This window comes from Malaclemys terrapin, chromosome 3 (assembly GCF_027887155.1).
Source record: "Malaclemys terrapin pileata isolate rMalTer1 chromosome 3, rMalTer1.hap1, whole genome shotgun sequence".
Classification (NCBI taxonomy): Eukaryota; Metazoa; Chordata; order Testudines; family Emydidae; genus Malaclemys; species Malaclemys terrapin.
This window is the reverse complement of record NC_071507.1, coordinates 4,344,926-4,361,990: the sequence shown is the minus strand read 5'-3', so window position 1 is coordinate 4,361,990 and position 17,065 is coordinate 4,344,926. Positions and strand designations below refer to the sequence as shown.

The 17,065-nt window shown below is 45.5% G+C and overlaps 1 long non-coding RNA gene across 1 annotated transcript; it reads right to left on the bottom strand.

Annotated features, from left to right (window-relative positions):
- Positions 1-2,250: 2,250 nt before the first annotated feature.
- LOC128834721 (uncharacterized) lies at positions 2,251-15,824 on the bottom strand. The gene is made up of 3 exons (XR_008444475.1): positions 15,594-15,824; positions 3,946-4,226; positions 2,251-3,218 (listed from the first exon to the last, which is right to left on the bottom strand). It is a non-coding gene; the product is annotated as an uncharacterized LOC128834721 (long non-coding RNA).
- Between the last annotated feature and the right edge of the window lie 1,241 nt (positions 15,825-17,065).

The window sequence follows — 17,065 nt, the reverse complement described above, 5'->3', positions numbered from 1 at the left end:
TTTCCCCCATCAGTGAAAAATGTATGGCTGTAGATACCATATGTGTTTAATCTATCATATATGACCATGGGGGACAACAGTTTTCCTCAGTAGGTGACCAAAGGTGGAAATCCCCTCATATTTGGCAGGGGAAGATTTCTTTTTCCATGCAAACCAGCATAGATTCACTGAAATCATAGAGAAGCAGTGAGACCCAGTGGATCGGTAAACTGGGATTAAGGAGACTTGGATTCTCCTCCTGCTCTGCTACTCAATCTGCTGTGTTACCTGGAGCAAGTAACTTCACCTGTTTCCCTTCCAATCTTTTGTGTGTCTTGTCTATTTAGACTGCGATCTCGTTGGGGAGAGGGGAGAGACTGTCTATTATATGTACATACAGCACCTAGCACAACGGGGTCCTGGTTTGAGCTGGGGCTTATAGGCGCTGCTGTGATATAAATAATAAAAACAAAACAAATCAAAACATCAGTTGAGCATCTGGCTCTATGGGCCTCAGTCACACCTGTATCACTGCAGTTTTACCCTGGTGGAGCTTCGTTGAAATCGATGAACTTCCACCAGTGTAAAACTGGAGTAACTCAGTGGTGACTCAGATGCTCTGTTTTTTACCCCATGCCAGACACTTACTGCAGGTGGGACTACCCCAATTTTCACCCGCTGAGGATGTCCCGGAGCAATGCATTAGTTCACATTTAAACTTGCGGCTACAAAGAGGTATAATATGTTTATATGTCTTTGAATGACACACAGACTAAACTTCAAGGTATTAAAACAAGAGTCACCATAACAAATACAGACATCGAGAGGCAAACTGAGATGGTATTTGGGAATTTATTAAGAAATACATACAGCAGCAATAATATCAGTTAGTTACATATTTTCTACAATGCTTATACCTACCATAGACTTCTTCTGGGATTATTAAAATAAGAAATATGAAGATTAATACATACCAATTAATTTATCATTATCCTAAATTGCAATGGGTTTACTCTAACCTTGTTTCATATTTATGTCCTCAGTCTGAAACTGGAATCGCAGCCAAAACATCACATTTATTCTAATTCACTCTATGTAACACATATTTACTCATGTTTCTTCTTTCCTTCCAGCTGAAGTGAGAGAAATCATTTTTGTTCTGATAATCTTTACATTTAAAAGATGTCTAGAAAGGAAGTGCGTCTCAAGAAGTATCTCTGTAGAGTGCAGTGAATTGCTCTGTTATACATATTGGGCCCGATTCTCATTTACAGGAAGTTCCACTTCCACCACGCTGGCAATGTAAATATGCCTTAAAGCACCGGCTGCGGGAAGGGATAATGTATGCACCCGTCAGTAAGGCCATTTCACACTCCCATAGAGGTGTAAAGATATCTTAGTGTCCACAAGAACTTACATCCTGCATGCAGTAAAAATGTATATGAGATTCCATTTTGTATTTAGTCAATTTTCTGGATTGTTAACAGCACGCTTTATTACAGAAAAATCACATTTTAGACCAGTGTAGGCATATTTCTGTAATATCTACACATGCTGTCCTTTCTAGCAGTTTGCAGTAGCATGCCTGGTTTAAAATGCATTACACAATTAGAGATTGTCGCTGCATGTAGTGATCATGTCAAATGTATTTCAAATGCATTTATGAACAGAACCTTAAAGTTTAGAAATGCATTTCATGTCCCAGGGAGACACCCAAAATATTGCTGCATGAACCCAAGAACACAAAGAGACACATTAAGTACCCTATGTCACGTCAGTTGTCAATTAACTGAACAGTCTGGGCTGAAATTAGTCTGACTGTAATAAAAAAAGCATTTACGAGATTAATGTCTGCAGTACAGAAGAGAGCAGAGATATTAAAAGGAAACATATGTGCACTAAAAACAGTTACTTAATTCAAGTTCCTACTGTTCATTTTGAAATCACACAAAGGATATTAATAAGACTGTCACTTTTCCTAGGTAGCCCTTCCTTTAAATGATGAAAGCAGGAGGCATTTCTACAAACACAAGCTGTTTCTTTTCTTTTCCTAGGCTGAGATACTGGATGATGGGGCAATAAACACATTCATATCTTTGCTGCTGACCACTTATTACTTTTTAGACTGATAAGCCTCTATTTTCAACTAATTTAAGGGCTGGGAATGGCTGTGGTGAAGATATGTCAATACAAGGCTTCCTGGAAACACTAAAGTTGATTCAAACAGCAAACATGGAAGTAGTATTTTTATAAAGTGATACTTTCCCCCCCCCCCCCCCACTGAGAAGGACAAACAGTGATAAAATTCAGTAGGGCAGAAAAGAACTTAGCAGTAAGCTATTCTGCTGGGAGCTAAGGGACCCGATCCTTTCTACTATTTGAAGTCAATGGGAGTTTTATTATTGCCTGGGTGTGTCAGGGTCGGGTCCTCGATGGCAGAATAATTCAACAATGCTGCATTTCCAAGACATCTTACTCAGTCCTTTCAAATGAACCCCACTGGAGGGATGGAATGGCAAATGTAACCATCCATCATCTGCACTGAGGAAAACGTTCTATATCCCAGGTTGTGTCACATGCTGTCTGGACACGTTTGTGTTGAATAGTTCTGATTGGGCTCATCTACAGTTTCCTCCTTTGTTATCTCTCTCTTCCTTTCCCCTCTAGGGGTTTGCAGGTTTGGGTTGGTGTGTAGCCCCATGCCCGGTATTGCAGCCTGGTGCTGGATCTACGATTGCTATGTATCAATGACAATTGGGGCACCGTTCTCAAATGGAAAACATCATTGGGTTCTAGCCTGATGCCAGCCTGATGCCAGTTCCCAGAACGACGTCTCTTTGGGGGGTTTTCTGGTGCAAATGGCGACACCAAGCAGCCCCGCTCTGTATGAGTCGGTGTAAGGTTCACAATGTAGTTCTGTTTAGGCTGACAGGAAAATTAAATTAAACGAGGCTCTCACTCATTGTCCCCGGTTAACAGGCTGGGGGGAATGGTGGCTCTCCAGGGAATAAGGAGAGAAATCCGAGAGAACGTGGGAATTGAGTGAAAACTATTCCCTGGTCAGTTCCCTGCTGGTCCCTTTACAATTCCAGATCCTCGCTCTGCTCTGAGGCCGACTTACTTGCACAGGGAAGAAAAGGGAACTCAGCAGCCATCACTGGGGGGGGGGGGGCACAGCTCCCAAAACCCAGCCCCTCAGCTGTCTCCTCTCCACTTTGCTGTGAAGGTCCCAAGGATTCCTAGGAGCAAACACAGGTTAGGTGGATTCTATGAATGTCACCGCCACAGATATAGGGAGACTCCCACCTGGAGGGGAGGGGGGTTGTTGTGCGGGGGTTGGGGTTGGTTTTGGTTGGTTTTGGTTTTTTTGTTGGTTTGTTTGGGGGGGTTGGTTGGTTTGTTTTGGGTTTGGGGGTTTTGGTGAGTTTATTTTGGGGTGGTTTTGGAGGAGCGGTTGGTTGGTTTGTTGTGGTTTTTTGTTTTTTGGGGGGGTTGTTTGGTTGGGGGGGTTGGTTCATTGTTTGTTTTTCGCTTTTTATTGACAAAGCCTTTTGGCAGCTGAAGGTCTGTTTTGAGAAGAAAGAAGGGCTTTTTTTGTTTGTTTTGTTTTGCAGGTGGCAATTACCATTAAGCTTTGGAGTGGAAACTAGACTGTCCCAAACTCGGTAGGAGCAGGGGGCTTCTGGAAGGAGACCCAGAAGAGAGGGGCTCAGCAAATATTTAAAACTTTTACCATGTGACAAAATTGGGGGGGGGCTGGGGGAGCTGGAGTGGACTATGGGATGGGGAGGGAGCCGGAAAGGACCCGTTTTCTCCAGTTCTGAGAAATGATCGTATTTTGTTAGTGCCGATTTCCCGAAGAGGTTGGGAGGGAAGAGGAGGGTGCGCATTCAGATGTCATCCAAATTAAACCAGTGTCCTTTTATTGAAACAATAAATCATACATGCGCTTTAATCTCCGCTTACATTCGCTTCACTGTATTCCAAGTGCCGGCTACGCTTTTACACGAGTCTTCATCCCAAAACGGGGTCGCGTTTGCAGAGAAATCTCCTTGTCTTCGGCAGAATGGCTTGTGTCGGGTTTTATCACAATGGGAGGGGCCCGATCCCTCACCCAGGGGCCGAGCCTGGAACCACTCCCAGGATTTCAGAGTACATCAAATTGCTGGAATCGGGGGAATTCACACCAGTAACCGGTGTGACTGAGCGGAAAACCAATCCTTCCTTCTCTTCAGCGGGAGGTTAGCCTGAAATAAAACCCCAAAGTCAGGCGCTAATGTAGGGAGTGGTAGGAAAGAAAGAAAGAAAGAAAGACCGGTTTAGTCTGTGGCCAAGTAGTTCTGGAGACATTGTGATATCTGGCTAGATCCTCCAGTGAAGGGTATTAAATAATTCTGTATTAATAAAACGAATGCAAGCTGTGTTGCACCTCTGGCTTTGCTAGATACGATTTCAAAACTGGGCATTTCACTATCCTTGCCAGATTATTGTTTTAGGATGCACCCCTTGGCTCCCTTCCGTCTTTCCCACGATTTTATTTTGCCATCCAAATTTGGCTAACAAAGTTTTTTCCAAACAAAACCCATTGTTCTGGTAACTCCTGTCCTGTGGATTGTTGTCCAATGAACGGCAATGGGGGAAATCCATTGTTGTCCTCCTTCTCCAGCCTCTACCATTGCAGTCAGAGGACCAAATGGGGGATTCCCCCGCGAACTGGGTGTGCAGCAGGATCCGTGGAGGATCTACCTGAACAAACTTTTGTGTGCGGCAAAAGACACCATCCTTGTAACGTTTTTGTGTGCACTTAACAGCCTAAATCTGACAGCTGTTCCCGAGGCAGCGGGTGGGTTTACTGCACTGTACTGTCAGTATAGCTTTCCCGAGCCAAACTAGAGGGACATGGGGGGGGGTAACTCTACGTGGGGAAAGCTCCCCTCCTGGTGTGATCCTGGGGGTGAGAATCGCGGAGCGTTCTGTGCTTTTCTGGCTAACTTGGGTAACTTTCGCAGGCTCACCCGTTCTCCAAAGTGCCTGTTGACACGAGGGTGAGATTCCTCTGTCATGGGGGGAAAGAAAAGGGGAACAAAAAGTTCGTGTGGGAAAATAGAGAGCGGTTTAAAATAGGTCGGGTCCCCGATCTCCTTTCCATTTCTCTCTAGGAGCCAAGTCTCCCAGGTCAGCTGGTGCTTGTGTTTTAATGCGATTTGCATTTGCTAAAAACTTTTTGAACATTCAATTTCATGCTTGGCTACACCGGTAAATACAGTGCCACGTCACCCGCCTTCCGCGCGGCTGTAATGAACAAGCAGAGAGATGCTTATTTAAAATCACGTTTCCAGCGAAAGGCATTACCCTGGTGCTATCAGCAGCCTCCACCTGAAATAGTTTTGCAAGACGGAGCGTATCTGAATTGCATTGTCCTCCGCTCATGCACGGCGGGACACTTATGCGCCGAGCTTTGTACGGGGCTTCCTAAGGAGATTTTGATCCCTTTTTTTTTTTTAACCGTTACTTTGCGATCGCTGGGGTTGGAGTTGCGCTAAACGCGCACGAACAGACACACACAGACACACACCCCAAGTACAACTGAGCAAAGATCAAACTCGCTCTTACTGCCTCCAGATTGCATCCAGTCCCGGGCTACTGACTCAGGCAATGAATTCAAAAGTTTTTTTTTTCTCTTAATTAATTGGCCTCTCAGAGTTGGTAAGACAACTCCCACCTGTTTATGCTCTCTGTATGTGTGTATATATATCTCCTCATTATATGTTCCATTCTATATGCATCCGAAGAAGTGGGCTGTAGTCCACGAAAGCTTATGCTCTAATAAATTTGTTAGTCTCTAAGGTGCCACAAGTACTCCTGTTCTTCTTTTTGCAGATACAGACTAACACAGCTGTTACTCTGAAACTTGCAATGAATTCAGGGACTCGGGCTTCACCCTGTTGAAGTCAATGGTAAAGCGCCCCTGGACTTCAGTGGGGCAGGATCAGTCCCTAAATTACCAATGTCCCGTATCCTGTAACAGGATCTGCTGGAACAATGGGGCCAGCGGGTCCCGGTGCAGGATTCTGGTCTGGATTCTTTCCTTCCACCCCGACCCGCCAGTCTGTCAAGACACATTTAAAGTTCGGCTTAACATTAATGGACTTGATACAGGTGTGTTTGTGTGAGAGAGAGAGAGATACAAAACACGCACGTGTATTGGGATACCTATGCGCACAGACTAGTTTCTTTCTGCGTGTGTATAAGGCCAGAGATGAGGGGCTGCTTAAATGTTTTGATCTCTGTTTAATAGCCCTGGGTGGCAGTTTCCCGCAGTCCTGGATTTGTTTTGGCTGGAGGGGGGTGGTTTTGTTTGGGGTTTTTTTTCCACGTGAACACAGGCGAACGCCCGGCGTTGTACCTGACACATAGAGGCCGCCTCAAAAGCACCTGTGCAAAAAAGTCCCGCACAATGACGCGGCGCGAACAATCCTTCACCTGCCCCGGTGTCATCGCCAGGAGAGGCGAGCGACAGGACGTTCTGTCCGATTAAACAATAACCTGATGGGCTCACTCCCGTTCTTCTCCTCGATCAGTGGGACTCCCCGTGGGAGTAAAGACCTACATTAGGTCTGGTCTGGATGCATTCCTAATTGACATCTGTGCCCGGCCGTTTGTGAACTAAACTCTGCTGACCACTCTCCGTTCCTGCGCAGGGCTAGACTGTGTCAGGTCCGGAATGCTGCCGGGTGAAACCCTATTTTGAATCGCTTTTCTATCCCAAGGCTCGGCGAACCTGGGAGCTACGCTATCGGGGTCTTTAGAGGGGTTAAATGAAAGTGGGAAGTAGTCAGAAAAGACCCTTGAAGCCAAAGCCAGGAGTTAGGACGTTTCTTGGTTCAGTTTTAACTCCAGAAGCGGTGACAACTGTGGCGAATAATGTACTCCTGCTTTCCCCTCCAAGTCTGGCCATAGACAATTATTGGAAGCAGGATCGGGCCCCGTATTTCTCAACAAAACTTCCCAGCAAATCCACCCCTGGCAACGAGAATTTGTTGGCTGGGAGGAAACAGTGCAACTGTCTTTGAAACTCATTCCCGTCAAAAGAAAGTTTATCCGGAAGAAAAGAGAAGTGAATCCTAAGGAACCCTTCCCCTATGTTCTGTCACAGGTCCCTGCTTTTTGTATTGCGTGAAATAATGACTGAGGGATAAAAACTACTCAATCCCAACTGGCTTTATTCATCACGCAGCGCTGATTATTGCTATTATCGATCATAAGGGAAATAATTCCGGCCATCGCTATGTATTCCTCGCAAGAGAAAAGTGGGATGAGGACCTACTTTCGGATATGCTAGCCATGCATTTCTTTGATTAATGGATAGAAAATCTATCCATCTAAGCTATTAATACTATGCTTTAACTCCCTTCTATATAAAACTAGACTGTAGCCCACATGTCCTCACTCGGATTTAGCTACTTTCTTGATTTCCACCGGTAAAAGTATCAGTTTCTGTCCCGGGGAAAAGGTTTCCTCTTCCTCGGGTGATTGTTTCTATTTCTGGCACTCATTCCACTAGCGATCTGGGGGCTCTTTTTTAACACAAAGCTCCTGTCTGATTTCAGGGGTGTCTCTCTCTCTTGCAAAAACTGAGGGCACCCTTATGTCCTCCTCGCTGCTTCCATTCCTCCCGGGATTTCCCCCGCGTGCCCGTCTCTCCCCAAAGCGCGTAAAGCAGAGAATGTTGCCCTCAACTTTCATGCGAATGTCCCCGCTCCATTGTCGATCCTTGCAGTTACGCAGGTGTTGGGGACTTACGATGCGGGATCGTCAGTAAGAAGTCACCGTCTATAAACAATCATCCTTGGGCAAAATGTCAAGCTGGTTCTCTGCGTTTGGGGGGCAGCTGATTAGTAGGGTGGAGAAGGACATCCAGGGCAAAGCATCTAACCCTCCCGAATTTAGCATCGCTCTGCAAAACAGCTGTAGGGACACTTGAGGGGGTCCTAAAAACAAAAGCCACTGCAACTTCTGTTTCCTCCGCTGTTCACTTCTCTTTCCAAGAATCCGTTTGTGCCGGTCCCCCACCCCTCTCCCTCATCGGATCTGCTACTTTGTTCTTGGTCCCTTTTACATGTATTTCAGCAAGCAAACGAGACCCAGGTGCATGCAGGCTGAAAGTGAGCGAGGCCGCGATTCAATGGGGTGGAGAGGGGGACAAGGGCAGGTTAGTTTTCGTTGTTGACAAAGGAAGGGCAGAATCTAAACACCGCTCCAGACAATCAATGGACCCTTGTCTCCGGTTACAGAGCCGAGCTCTCTAAATGAGTCTGGCATGCTGATAACGGCAGGTTAGGCACCTGAGATAAACTCCGTCCAATGGCTTGATGGCGCAGGAGATAGAAAAGGATCTGGGGCTGTGGAGAGGCGCTTTGATTTGCCTATAAAAGAAAAAAGATCGGTGCACGGTCTAATTGACAGGAGCGCAGTTGTCATTGTATCCCGGTGCTTATTTGCGGGACTGATTGTCATTACAGGGCTGGGCGAGGAGCTGTTTGCCCTATAGCTCGTTCCTTTGGCGTGCCTAGGACTTCTGAAGGGCCGGCACAAAAGCTATGCCTAGCGATTCCCCTCCGGACAGTTTCCGCTTCAAAAGCTTTCGGTCATGTTGCGGGTAGTGGGGACAGCTTGGGGTTTCGGGGGTACCTGCTGAACTAGGGGCAGCTCTGAGTTTGGGTTTCCGGGCCAGAAAGGTAACGCGAGCCCTCCTGGGACAAAACAGTCAAGAGGTGACAATCCAGCTTGGGGGATCTGATGGGGAACACGCTAAATCAATGGCAATCATGTCTTGATTGCCAAACCTCCAGAAACAATTCGGAAGGGAAGCCCCCTGTTTAGCGACACTGTCCTGATCCGAAACGATCAATGGTTTAAATGGGTTCCCCTCTTCTCTGCCGCCCTGGCTGACGTCTTGAATGACACCGGGTCAATGTGTTGGTCTAATGATCTCTTCCTCTTGCAGGAACACCGCCAGCATCTAGCAATGGGAAGCCCCCGGTTCGCTTGCCCTAGCTGGCTAAATAGCTCTCCTGGGCGCTTTAAGGTCCCGGGGAGTTTGTGAAGCTGCAGGAGGAGGTTGAATAGACGCGGCCACCCGCGGGTTTGCGTTTGATTTTGGAAGCTGGGGGCTCCTAGGTATGACAGCCAGATGCACGCGCAAAGTCTCTCCTGGTTTCCAAAGCGATTAATGCCTCAGCCCTTATTTAGCGAGTCTTCCAGGTGAGGGTAAGGCAGAGTTCACTGGGAGACACCTCTCCCGTCGCTTATTAAAGCAGCCTACAGTTTCCATCATTCCCTGCGCGCACAGATCGACCACATTTTCAGATCTAAGAACCCCCACACACACTTCCAGTGCGCTCTCCAAGCCCCGCCAGATGTTCCCCAGCTGCTGCGTTCAGCTGAGTGGGTTTTTTTCAGCTTGCCATCTACAATATTTTCAATTCCACATACACACACCAAAAACCCCAACCCTGCACATCAATAAATAAAGGAGAGGAGAGATCTGGAAAATAAGAGCGGTTTATGAGCGAGGGGGAGAGGTTTGTTTTGGTTTTTTAAAGGCTAGTTTTGATGTCTTTCCAAAAAACAGCAGCGGGATAAATAGACTATCAATAAAGGGTTAAAAAAACAACCTGATTATTCCACCCCCTAGAACTTCCAGCCCGAAGCAAATTGTGGCTTGTCAAAGCATGGTGTTATGTCTGGGACTCGGGAATGGTTAGCCACAGCAGAAACAACGGGAGCTTGTGTTTTCAGCAGCCCTCTTCTGTTTTGCATATAGTGGACCTCCAAATTACAGTCACTGCTAGAAAGTGGATCTATACCTCGTGACAGCACCGCATTATTTCCAACCGACTGATTCAGGAACCAGGTGGCACAGGGATCAAAAGGCGCCCCCAGATTTTTGTCCCTGATGGCGGTGGGGAGGGGAATAGTGTTTAAATATACAGCAATGGAGGTATTTACAAATAAGGTCATTAATGGGGACACGCCATTCGAACCTTCAATAGCATCATCTGAATTCTTCAGGGCCTGACCCAGAGGCCACTGAAGAAAATTTTGAGAGTCCTGTGGAGTTCCCTGATCTTTGACACAGGCGCTTTTCAGCCCTAGGTCTCAAAGCGCTCGAAAGAAGAAGAGCCAAATCGTTAGCTCCGTTTTATAGATGGGGAAACTGAGGCAACCTGGGGGGGCCACAGGGGGGAGTCGGTGGCTGAGCCGAGAATAGAATTCGGTGTAAGGATTGCTCGTCCTTGCAGGGAGATCTAGGAGACCTTTAACACATAAATACGGGATTCCAGATAAGGTGAGGAAGGACACTATGAAATGCGGTGTGAACAGAGGAACAAAACATGAAAACGAATTTATTCCAGTGTCCTATTCTTGCCAGCTCAAAAACTGAAGCGACCTGCTAAGTCATGAATTTTAAACACAACCGAATACCCGCGGTGTTCACCCTTCTGGTTTCATATCATGCTATTTCCCAAAGCAACAGGGTTTTTCGGGTTGTTTTAATGTAATTGCCATTAGAAGCAGCAACCCTGGTGCCATCTCTTTTTCTACTTCCGCAGAAGCCTGCATTGAGATCCAGGAAGATTTCGCCTTTAAAACGGATGGCAGCATATCCTCGTGTGAGGATTTTAAATGTTAAGTTTCTCTAGTCATATGCCAACGTAGTCTTTGAGGTGAGATTAATGCTTAACTCAGCAAAACTGTGGAAAAACTCTCCTGTGTTATATGAATTTAGAAATGGTTTTAATTCAGATTGTGTATGGTTATTATCAAGGACGTTAGGTTTAAATCCCTGTATTTTAAAATTACGATTTAAAAAAAACAATTTTTTCCAGTGCCGTAGATTCATTAATACTTTGAATGGATAAATCATCTGTAGCGAACGAAAGACAGACATTCTGCATTTAACTTCTTCTATATTCTCCCTTCGCCATATTAATTGGAAGTTTATTTCCTGAGTTGTCTTATGCTTTTACCGACATTCTAACGAAATGTCTTCTTCAAAAGGAACTCTCCTTATTTCCAGAACAAAATCAAACCTAGCAATGTTTTTTGTTGTGCTTATTTCAACTCCCATCCTCCCAAATTGCAAAATGACTTGGAATCCTAGACTCATAAAGTTCACACGTCCGATTCGACGTGCAATCAGGTACCATGTTTCTCCGGATGAATCGTTTTCCGAATGTTCTCCACAACAAACCATTTCCGTTGCGTTGACTAGTTCATGAATATTACCACACCCCCAGGAAAGCAAAATGCAAAGGCGCTCTTGAAAAAAAAATGCCCCCAATAGAAAAATAGAAATTACGTACTCCTTTTCCAGAAACCATTTTTAGCTCTATTGGCGAGGAATCTCTCAAGGAAATAACAGGCCAGCAGACTATAAATCATCAAATGGCATGCTGTTTAATATTTACTTGTTTGAAGGTTATACACTGCATAGGTAGCAAACTTGAAAGGGTTTGCAAAAAGAACAGGAGTCCTTGTGGCACCTTAGAGACTAACAAATTTATTTGAGCATACACTCTCTCCCATACCTGGTTTTAGGCGGTTTACGGATCAATATACCGTGGAGGAGAAGCGAGTTTCTCCCCACCGAAATATCGGATTAGGAATATTTCTAGAAGAAAGAGGATAATGTGAACTGACTTTAGCCTGCAATAGTCTAAAGCAGAATTACAGCTTGTAAAATAGGTCTCCATCAGTCTCCCAGGAGACCGGCTCATCCTCTACTTGGGTGTTCCACTCCTTGTTACCCCGACAATAATTAGTCTCATTTTACCCCCACGGTTTTTTTAAGATTATCAATAAATGCATTTTTTGCACAGAATTATAAAAGGCCTGGCGGGGTGGTTTCCCTGGCTGGTTAGAGCGCAACACACTTTGCGAAAGTTTGACACAAGAGGTTCACAGCAGAGACCCAGGCAGTTCTCTTTAAAAGTTGGAAGTGTGACTTTCTTATCAAACTGCTGGATATGTCATCTTCTTTGTGCTTTGATGTCTGGTGTCTTTTGAGACCATCTCTGCATGTCATTACCAGGCTCAAACAATTAAAGAGGTGGCTTTTTTTTTTTTTTTTTTTGGACGGGAAATAAGGGGGAAAAAGTGCCGGACACAATTAGATGATTTTTGGCCTCAGATCTTAACTCTGAATAGTGAAACTCACTATTAAACTGGCTTTTCATTTCTTAAATAGACAAGTTAAATACACGGAGCGCTGCAGATATTTGGGGCCTTAGATGTTCACTGTGGGGTAGTGAAACTCGTGATTAAATTCATAAATAGACACGTTTAAATACATGGAGCCGTGATTTTAGCGAATTTTATCCTCTGGGATGATTTCGGCCGTAGAGAGCTAACCATGATCGCTAGAGAAAGTCATTATTACACTTTCAACTGATTTTTCATAGCAGGCGACTTTGAATACTTTGATTACTAGGCAACCACGCTGCAATACAGAACTCGATTTTTGCCTTTAATCTAACTGTAGTGATTAGAGAAATTGACTTTGCATCTTCAGACAAGTTTTAATGTAACTTAGGCCCTTTTGGCTGGATGAGCTGAACGGACTTTAGACTTCACAAAAGCGATTAAGTTTGATTGGACGGGCCCTGTACTCCCCCCCCCCCAAAAAAAAACAAAAAAAAAACAAAAAAAAAACATTCCCCCTGATCCTGGAGTATAACCAGTTCGGAAGTCTGGGTGGAAACAGGCGTTAGCTAGCTGGTCAAACAGAGTCCCGGATCTCTGGTGCCGTTTCATCCAGCGGGAATACAGTCTGGGGGAGGTGGGGGCTGGAGAAGGCCTCGGATTTTGTTCGCTGGAATATGCAAACCCGGGAGGGCCTGGCAAGCCGTGTCATTAAACCGAGTTACAAAGTTAAAGGGAAAAGGTTGCACTCGCCTGGGGTTGCCATGGCCCTGCAGACGCGTCAGCCTGTGATGTCCCCAGCTAAAGGCATTCGGGGCCTGCGCTGTGACATTTGAAACCCCGCTCCTCTTATTCTTCTCTTCTTGTGACAAGGGGAGGGGGTGTCGGGCAGGGAGAGGGGCGGGTGAAAAGTGCCTTCTCCCCCTTTGATTGATCAGAGTAACCTTGCACATTGGCAATCCAGTTGGGGGCGGGGGAGGGAAGGAAGTCCATTCTTTTTGCTAGAAGAAATGAAAATGTGTGTGTGGGGGGGGTGCACCTGAGGTGTCTTGTCAAGTCCTCTGTGAATTAGGTGCATCCGCGTGCGCCCCACTTTGGAAAGGTTATGCTGGTGTAAACCTGTTTTATTTGGGGGGCGGGGCGCAATGAGTCCATTCTTTCTCACCAGAAAAGGAGGCTGGGGCGGCGGCTTTCTTGAGGCGAGGGGCCTCTCACACTGATCCCACCGCAGGCCCCCACTAACTCAGGCTGTTGGGACTCCGAGTCAGGGAGCAGCCGATGCCCCCCTCGAAACGCCGCCGGTTCTGAGCGCTGTCACCCAGCCGTTCTCTGCGTCTCTTCTCCTACGCGGCGCGAAGCGAGGATGTATTTATTTGTGTCGTATTAATTAAAAAAAAAAAACAGGGGCCGAAGTGGGGGAGAGCCTCGACACGATAAAGATCAGGCGCGTAAATTGGCCATTTGGCAGATTAGATCTCTTTAAAACGCTAGCTTTCTTTCCAAAGTACCATTGCATTAAGGGACCGCCTAGCTGTGAACCAATATCACAAAGGCCATTCCCTATTTAATTCAGTCCTGGAGTGGGCTTGACTTGAGGTTAATTCCCCCCCCACACACACACACACACATTCACCCCCCCGCACCCCCCCAGCAAAGGATCCCAAGTTCAGTACGTGGATAGACACTCATTTAATGACAACTAATTGAGGAATCCGAGGAGCAGCATTACTCGTGGAACGGGGAGGTTATTAATTATTTAAAAACCATTAGCCTCTCTGTGTGTCCTGCCCAGATTTCATCTCGTTCGGGAAATATAACCTGTCACATCCGTCAGAGCGAGGGGGAATCAGAAGCGACTGGCCCCTTCGCCTCCCTTTTCACGTGGAACTTATTCATTGCCATCTCACGTGGGAGCTGGGTTAGAGAAAAACCCCGGGCTGCCCCCACCATTTTCAGAACGATACCACACTGGCCTCTTTGTACCGGCGATCTGTTGTGCAGGGTGCCCGAACACCCCGTGTAAGCCGCCTTCAATGTCTCACCCATCTTGCTTCGGCATGAAATGAAATCCGTTTGCCAAAGTCAGATAGCGGCTGCAGAAACCGCTTGCAAACGCGCAGCTCCTGGAACCCGTTCGCAAGGGGATAAAAGAGATCCCCGAATCTTGCTTTTCTCTGCGCCTCGATTTTTAATAATAATCCTTCCTATTTCCGCTTGGGAGAGAAAAGACACATACTAGCGACCTGGAAACCCTTTTCTGCAAGCTCCAAGCACCCTGGCTCCTAGGGGCACCTCAAACACCGCTTTAAAGAGTGGCGCTTGCTAATGCTATTTTTAATGTGGTCAATTCTGTTTCTGTGGGATTTATTGGAGGATTCCCCCCTCAAACCAGTTAAAATCGATTTTCCTGAGATCCTCTGTCAGGATAATTCAATGCATATGGATTTGTATATCCTAAGAATGAGAATACGTTAAACAGTTTCAGAATCTCCTTTGCCTTTTCATCTATAGTAAACTCTATTACATTGCTATTCATATCTAGTAAACTCTATTACATATGCACGTATGCCTAACACGAATTCCTTTAAATTCACCACCACGTACTGAAAGTTATCACCGAGTAAACTGAGGGCGGGTGTCGGGTCTGTATTTCTCGGTTGTGCCTTGCCTGAAGTTTTCATAAACTGGCAGGCTTCAGGAGTGCCCGTGGAAATGCATGCTCGGATTTTCTCTATACAGCTTTCATCCCGTAAACCTGTGTTTGGGATAACACATCCCAGTGTGTGGGTCGCGGGAGGGAGGATTCAAATAGCTCGGATGGGCATTAACACCAAAGAGCATGTTTTAGATCAATCAGCAGGAAAGAAAGCGAAGTGAATCGATATGAAAACAATTCCGTGTGCTATAAAACTCAGTCGAATGCAACAGAGCCCCGCTTGTCTCGGATGGAGCTGGCTACGGCGTGGTTTGTTTTCCGGGAAAGAACTCGCAAATTAAATGCGAGCGAGACTCGCGGATTTTCAGCGGATTAGTCCCTGAGAAATCAGTTTCTTGTAATGAACTGTCCATAAACTGAGCCGTAGAAAGACCCTGTGTAGGTTCAGGTTTTCACTGCTTCCTCCTCTCGTGCCCCCCAGTCGGGAGAGTTTCCCTTTAATTGAATTTTAAATTTTAAATTGTAATCAACTACTACTTAATACACAACAATCCTTCCAAGATCATTACGCGTGGGGTATTCCCTGTTTCAGCCTCCTCCACTTCAATCCAAGAAATTAGAGATGGCAAAAGCCCTATTCGATTCCCCAGGATCGCCCCCCTGTTTATCTCGCTGGGTTTAATTGGAGGGGGGGTAGAAATGGGGAAGCTGGAGATTGGAATTAAAAAAAAAAGTGATGGAAATCACCTACCTGCTGCCCCCTGAGCCGCACATGGCGATGACAATCCAGCATTAAGCAGCCTCGAGCAACTGCCACTACTCGTGGCATCGCGGCATTTATTGGAGCTCAAATTGTGCGACTGTTGACTTTAGCACAAAGCAAAGATTTCACTGCCCGCTAGTTTAAAAATGAATATTTTACCAAGATATCGATCAGCTTTATAAAATTCAGTTAAGCACAATGGCTCGAAAGGGAAAAAAAGCGGAAAGGGACGCACTCTAATATCTGTGTCAATTTGCCGAAGTATGACGTGGTGTTGAAAGTTTACCCTCCTGGAATTTGGATCTAGATTTTTTTTTTTTTTTTTGGTTGTTTAGTGACTTTTGTTTATTCGCCGATCACGGTTACTTAAACCAGCAGCAAGAGCTTGGTGTGGTGGAGAAATAAATATATCGAGCGGGGGTGGTTGTTTGTTGGTGGGGTTTTTTTTTTCCACCCTGGGTGTGTGCACGATCCATGGGGAAAGGGAGCGAAGCGAACAAGGCAAGACATAAAGGATCTGCTTCTAAAGCAGGCATCCAAATGACATCCTTTTTATGTATGCGGACAGAACTATATCTTATCTGCTGGGATCAGCGGAGTGAGAGACGCTAAGTAGTTTAAAACTACCATTTAACAATGGGCATGTGATACAGAACATAACAGGTTAGAGCATCGCAGACTCGCGTCATTGTTCCCAAATCAGCCTCATTCCCTGCCTGTATTCTCCTTCCCTACGGGAGCCTTTTATGTGATAATGAAACACATTTTATGCTTTGGTTCACAACGTGTGTGTCCTTGCAGTGCAGAGACGGACAGATTTCTGGCTGGATCCTAGTTTTGTTTTGTTTTTGGAGGTTTTTTTTTCCACCCCCGCCCTCTTTCTCTTCCCCTGAACAATGCCGAATTTTAAGAAGGATTTGAATGTTATTTTGGGCCGCAGATCTATTACTCCTTAAACGCGTGGGAAAACAACAAGTGGTTGGGAAACGGGGTGAATTTATTGCGTGAAAAAACATTTCAGCACTGGGATGCGTTTTAATCAGGCACAGGGCGAAATGTTTGCTGGGTTCAGACCACCAGAAGCTGTTTTTAAAAATAGCACCTCCTTCTTGGTTTGTAAAATAAAATTGTAGGTCATTTGATTCTACTCTCTGAAAAACAAGTGACCACCAGTGTGTATATTAGATACGATTTATTCCCTACACAATGTCATTTTTTATACGGACCTGTGGTGCTGCGTGTCTAGATACAGACGTAACAGTGCTCACACAAACACTAATTATATTGTAATCAGATCCACGAATCTCTCATCTATTGATATGTAACAAATCAACAACTAGACGGAGTTTTTTCAATGCAGCGTCGATTATTTTTCTTGAAACCCTGTCATATTACTTGGTTAAACCTTCCATATGTGTATGGATATTTCTGGATATGAAAATTGCAAATCTACCCTAGGT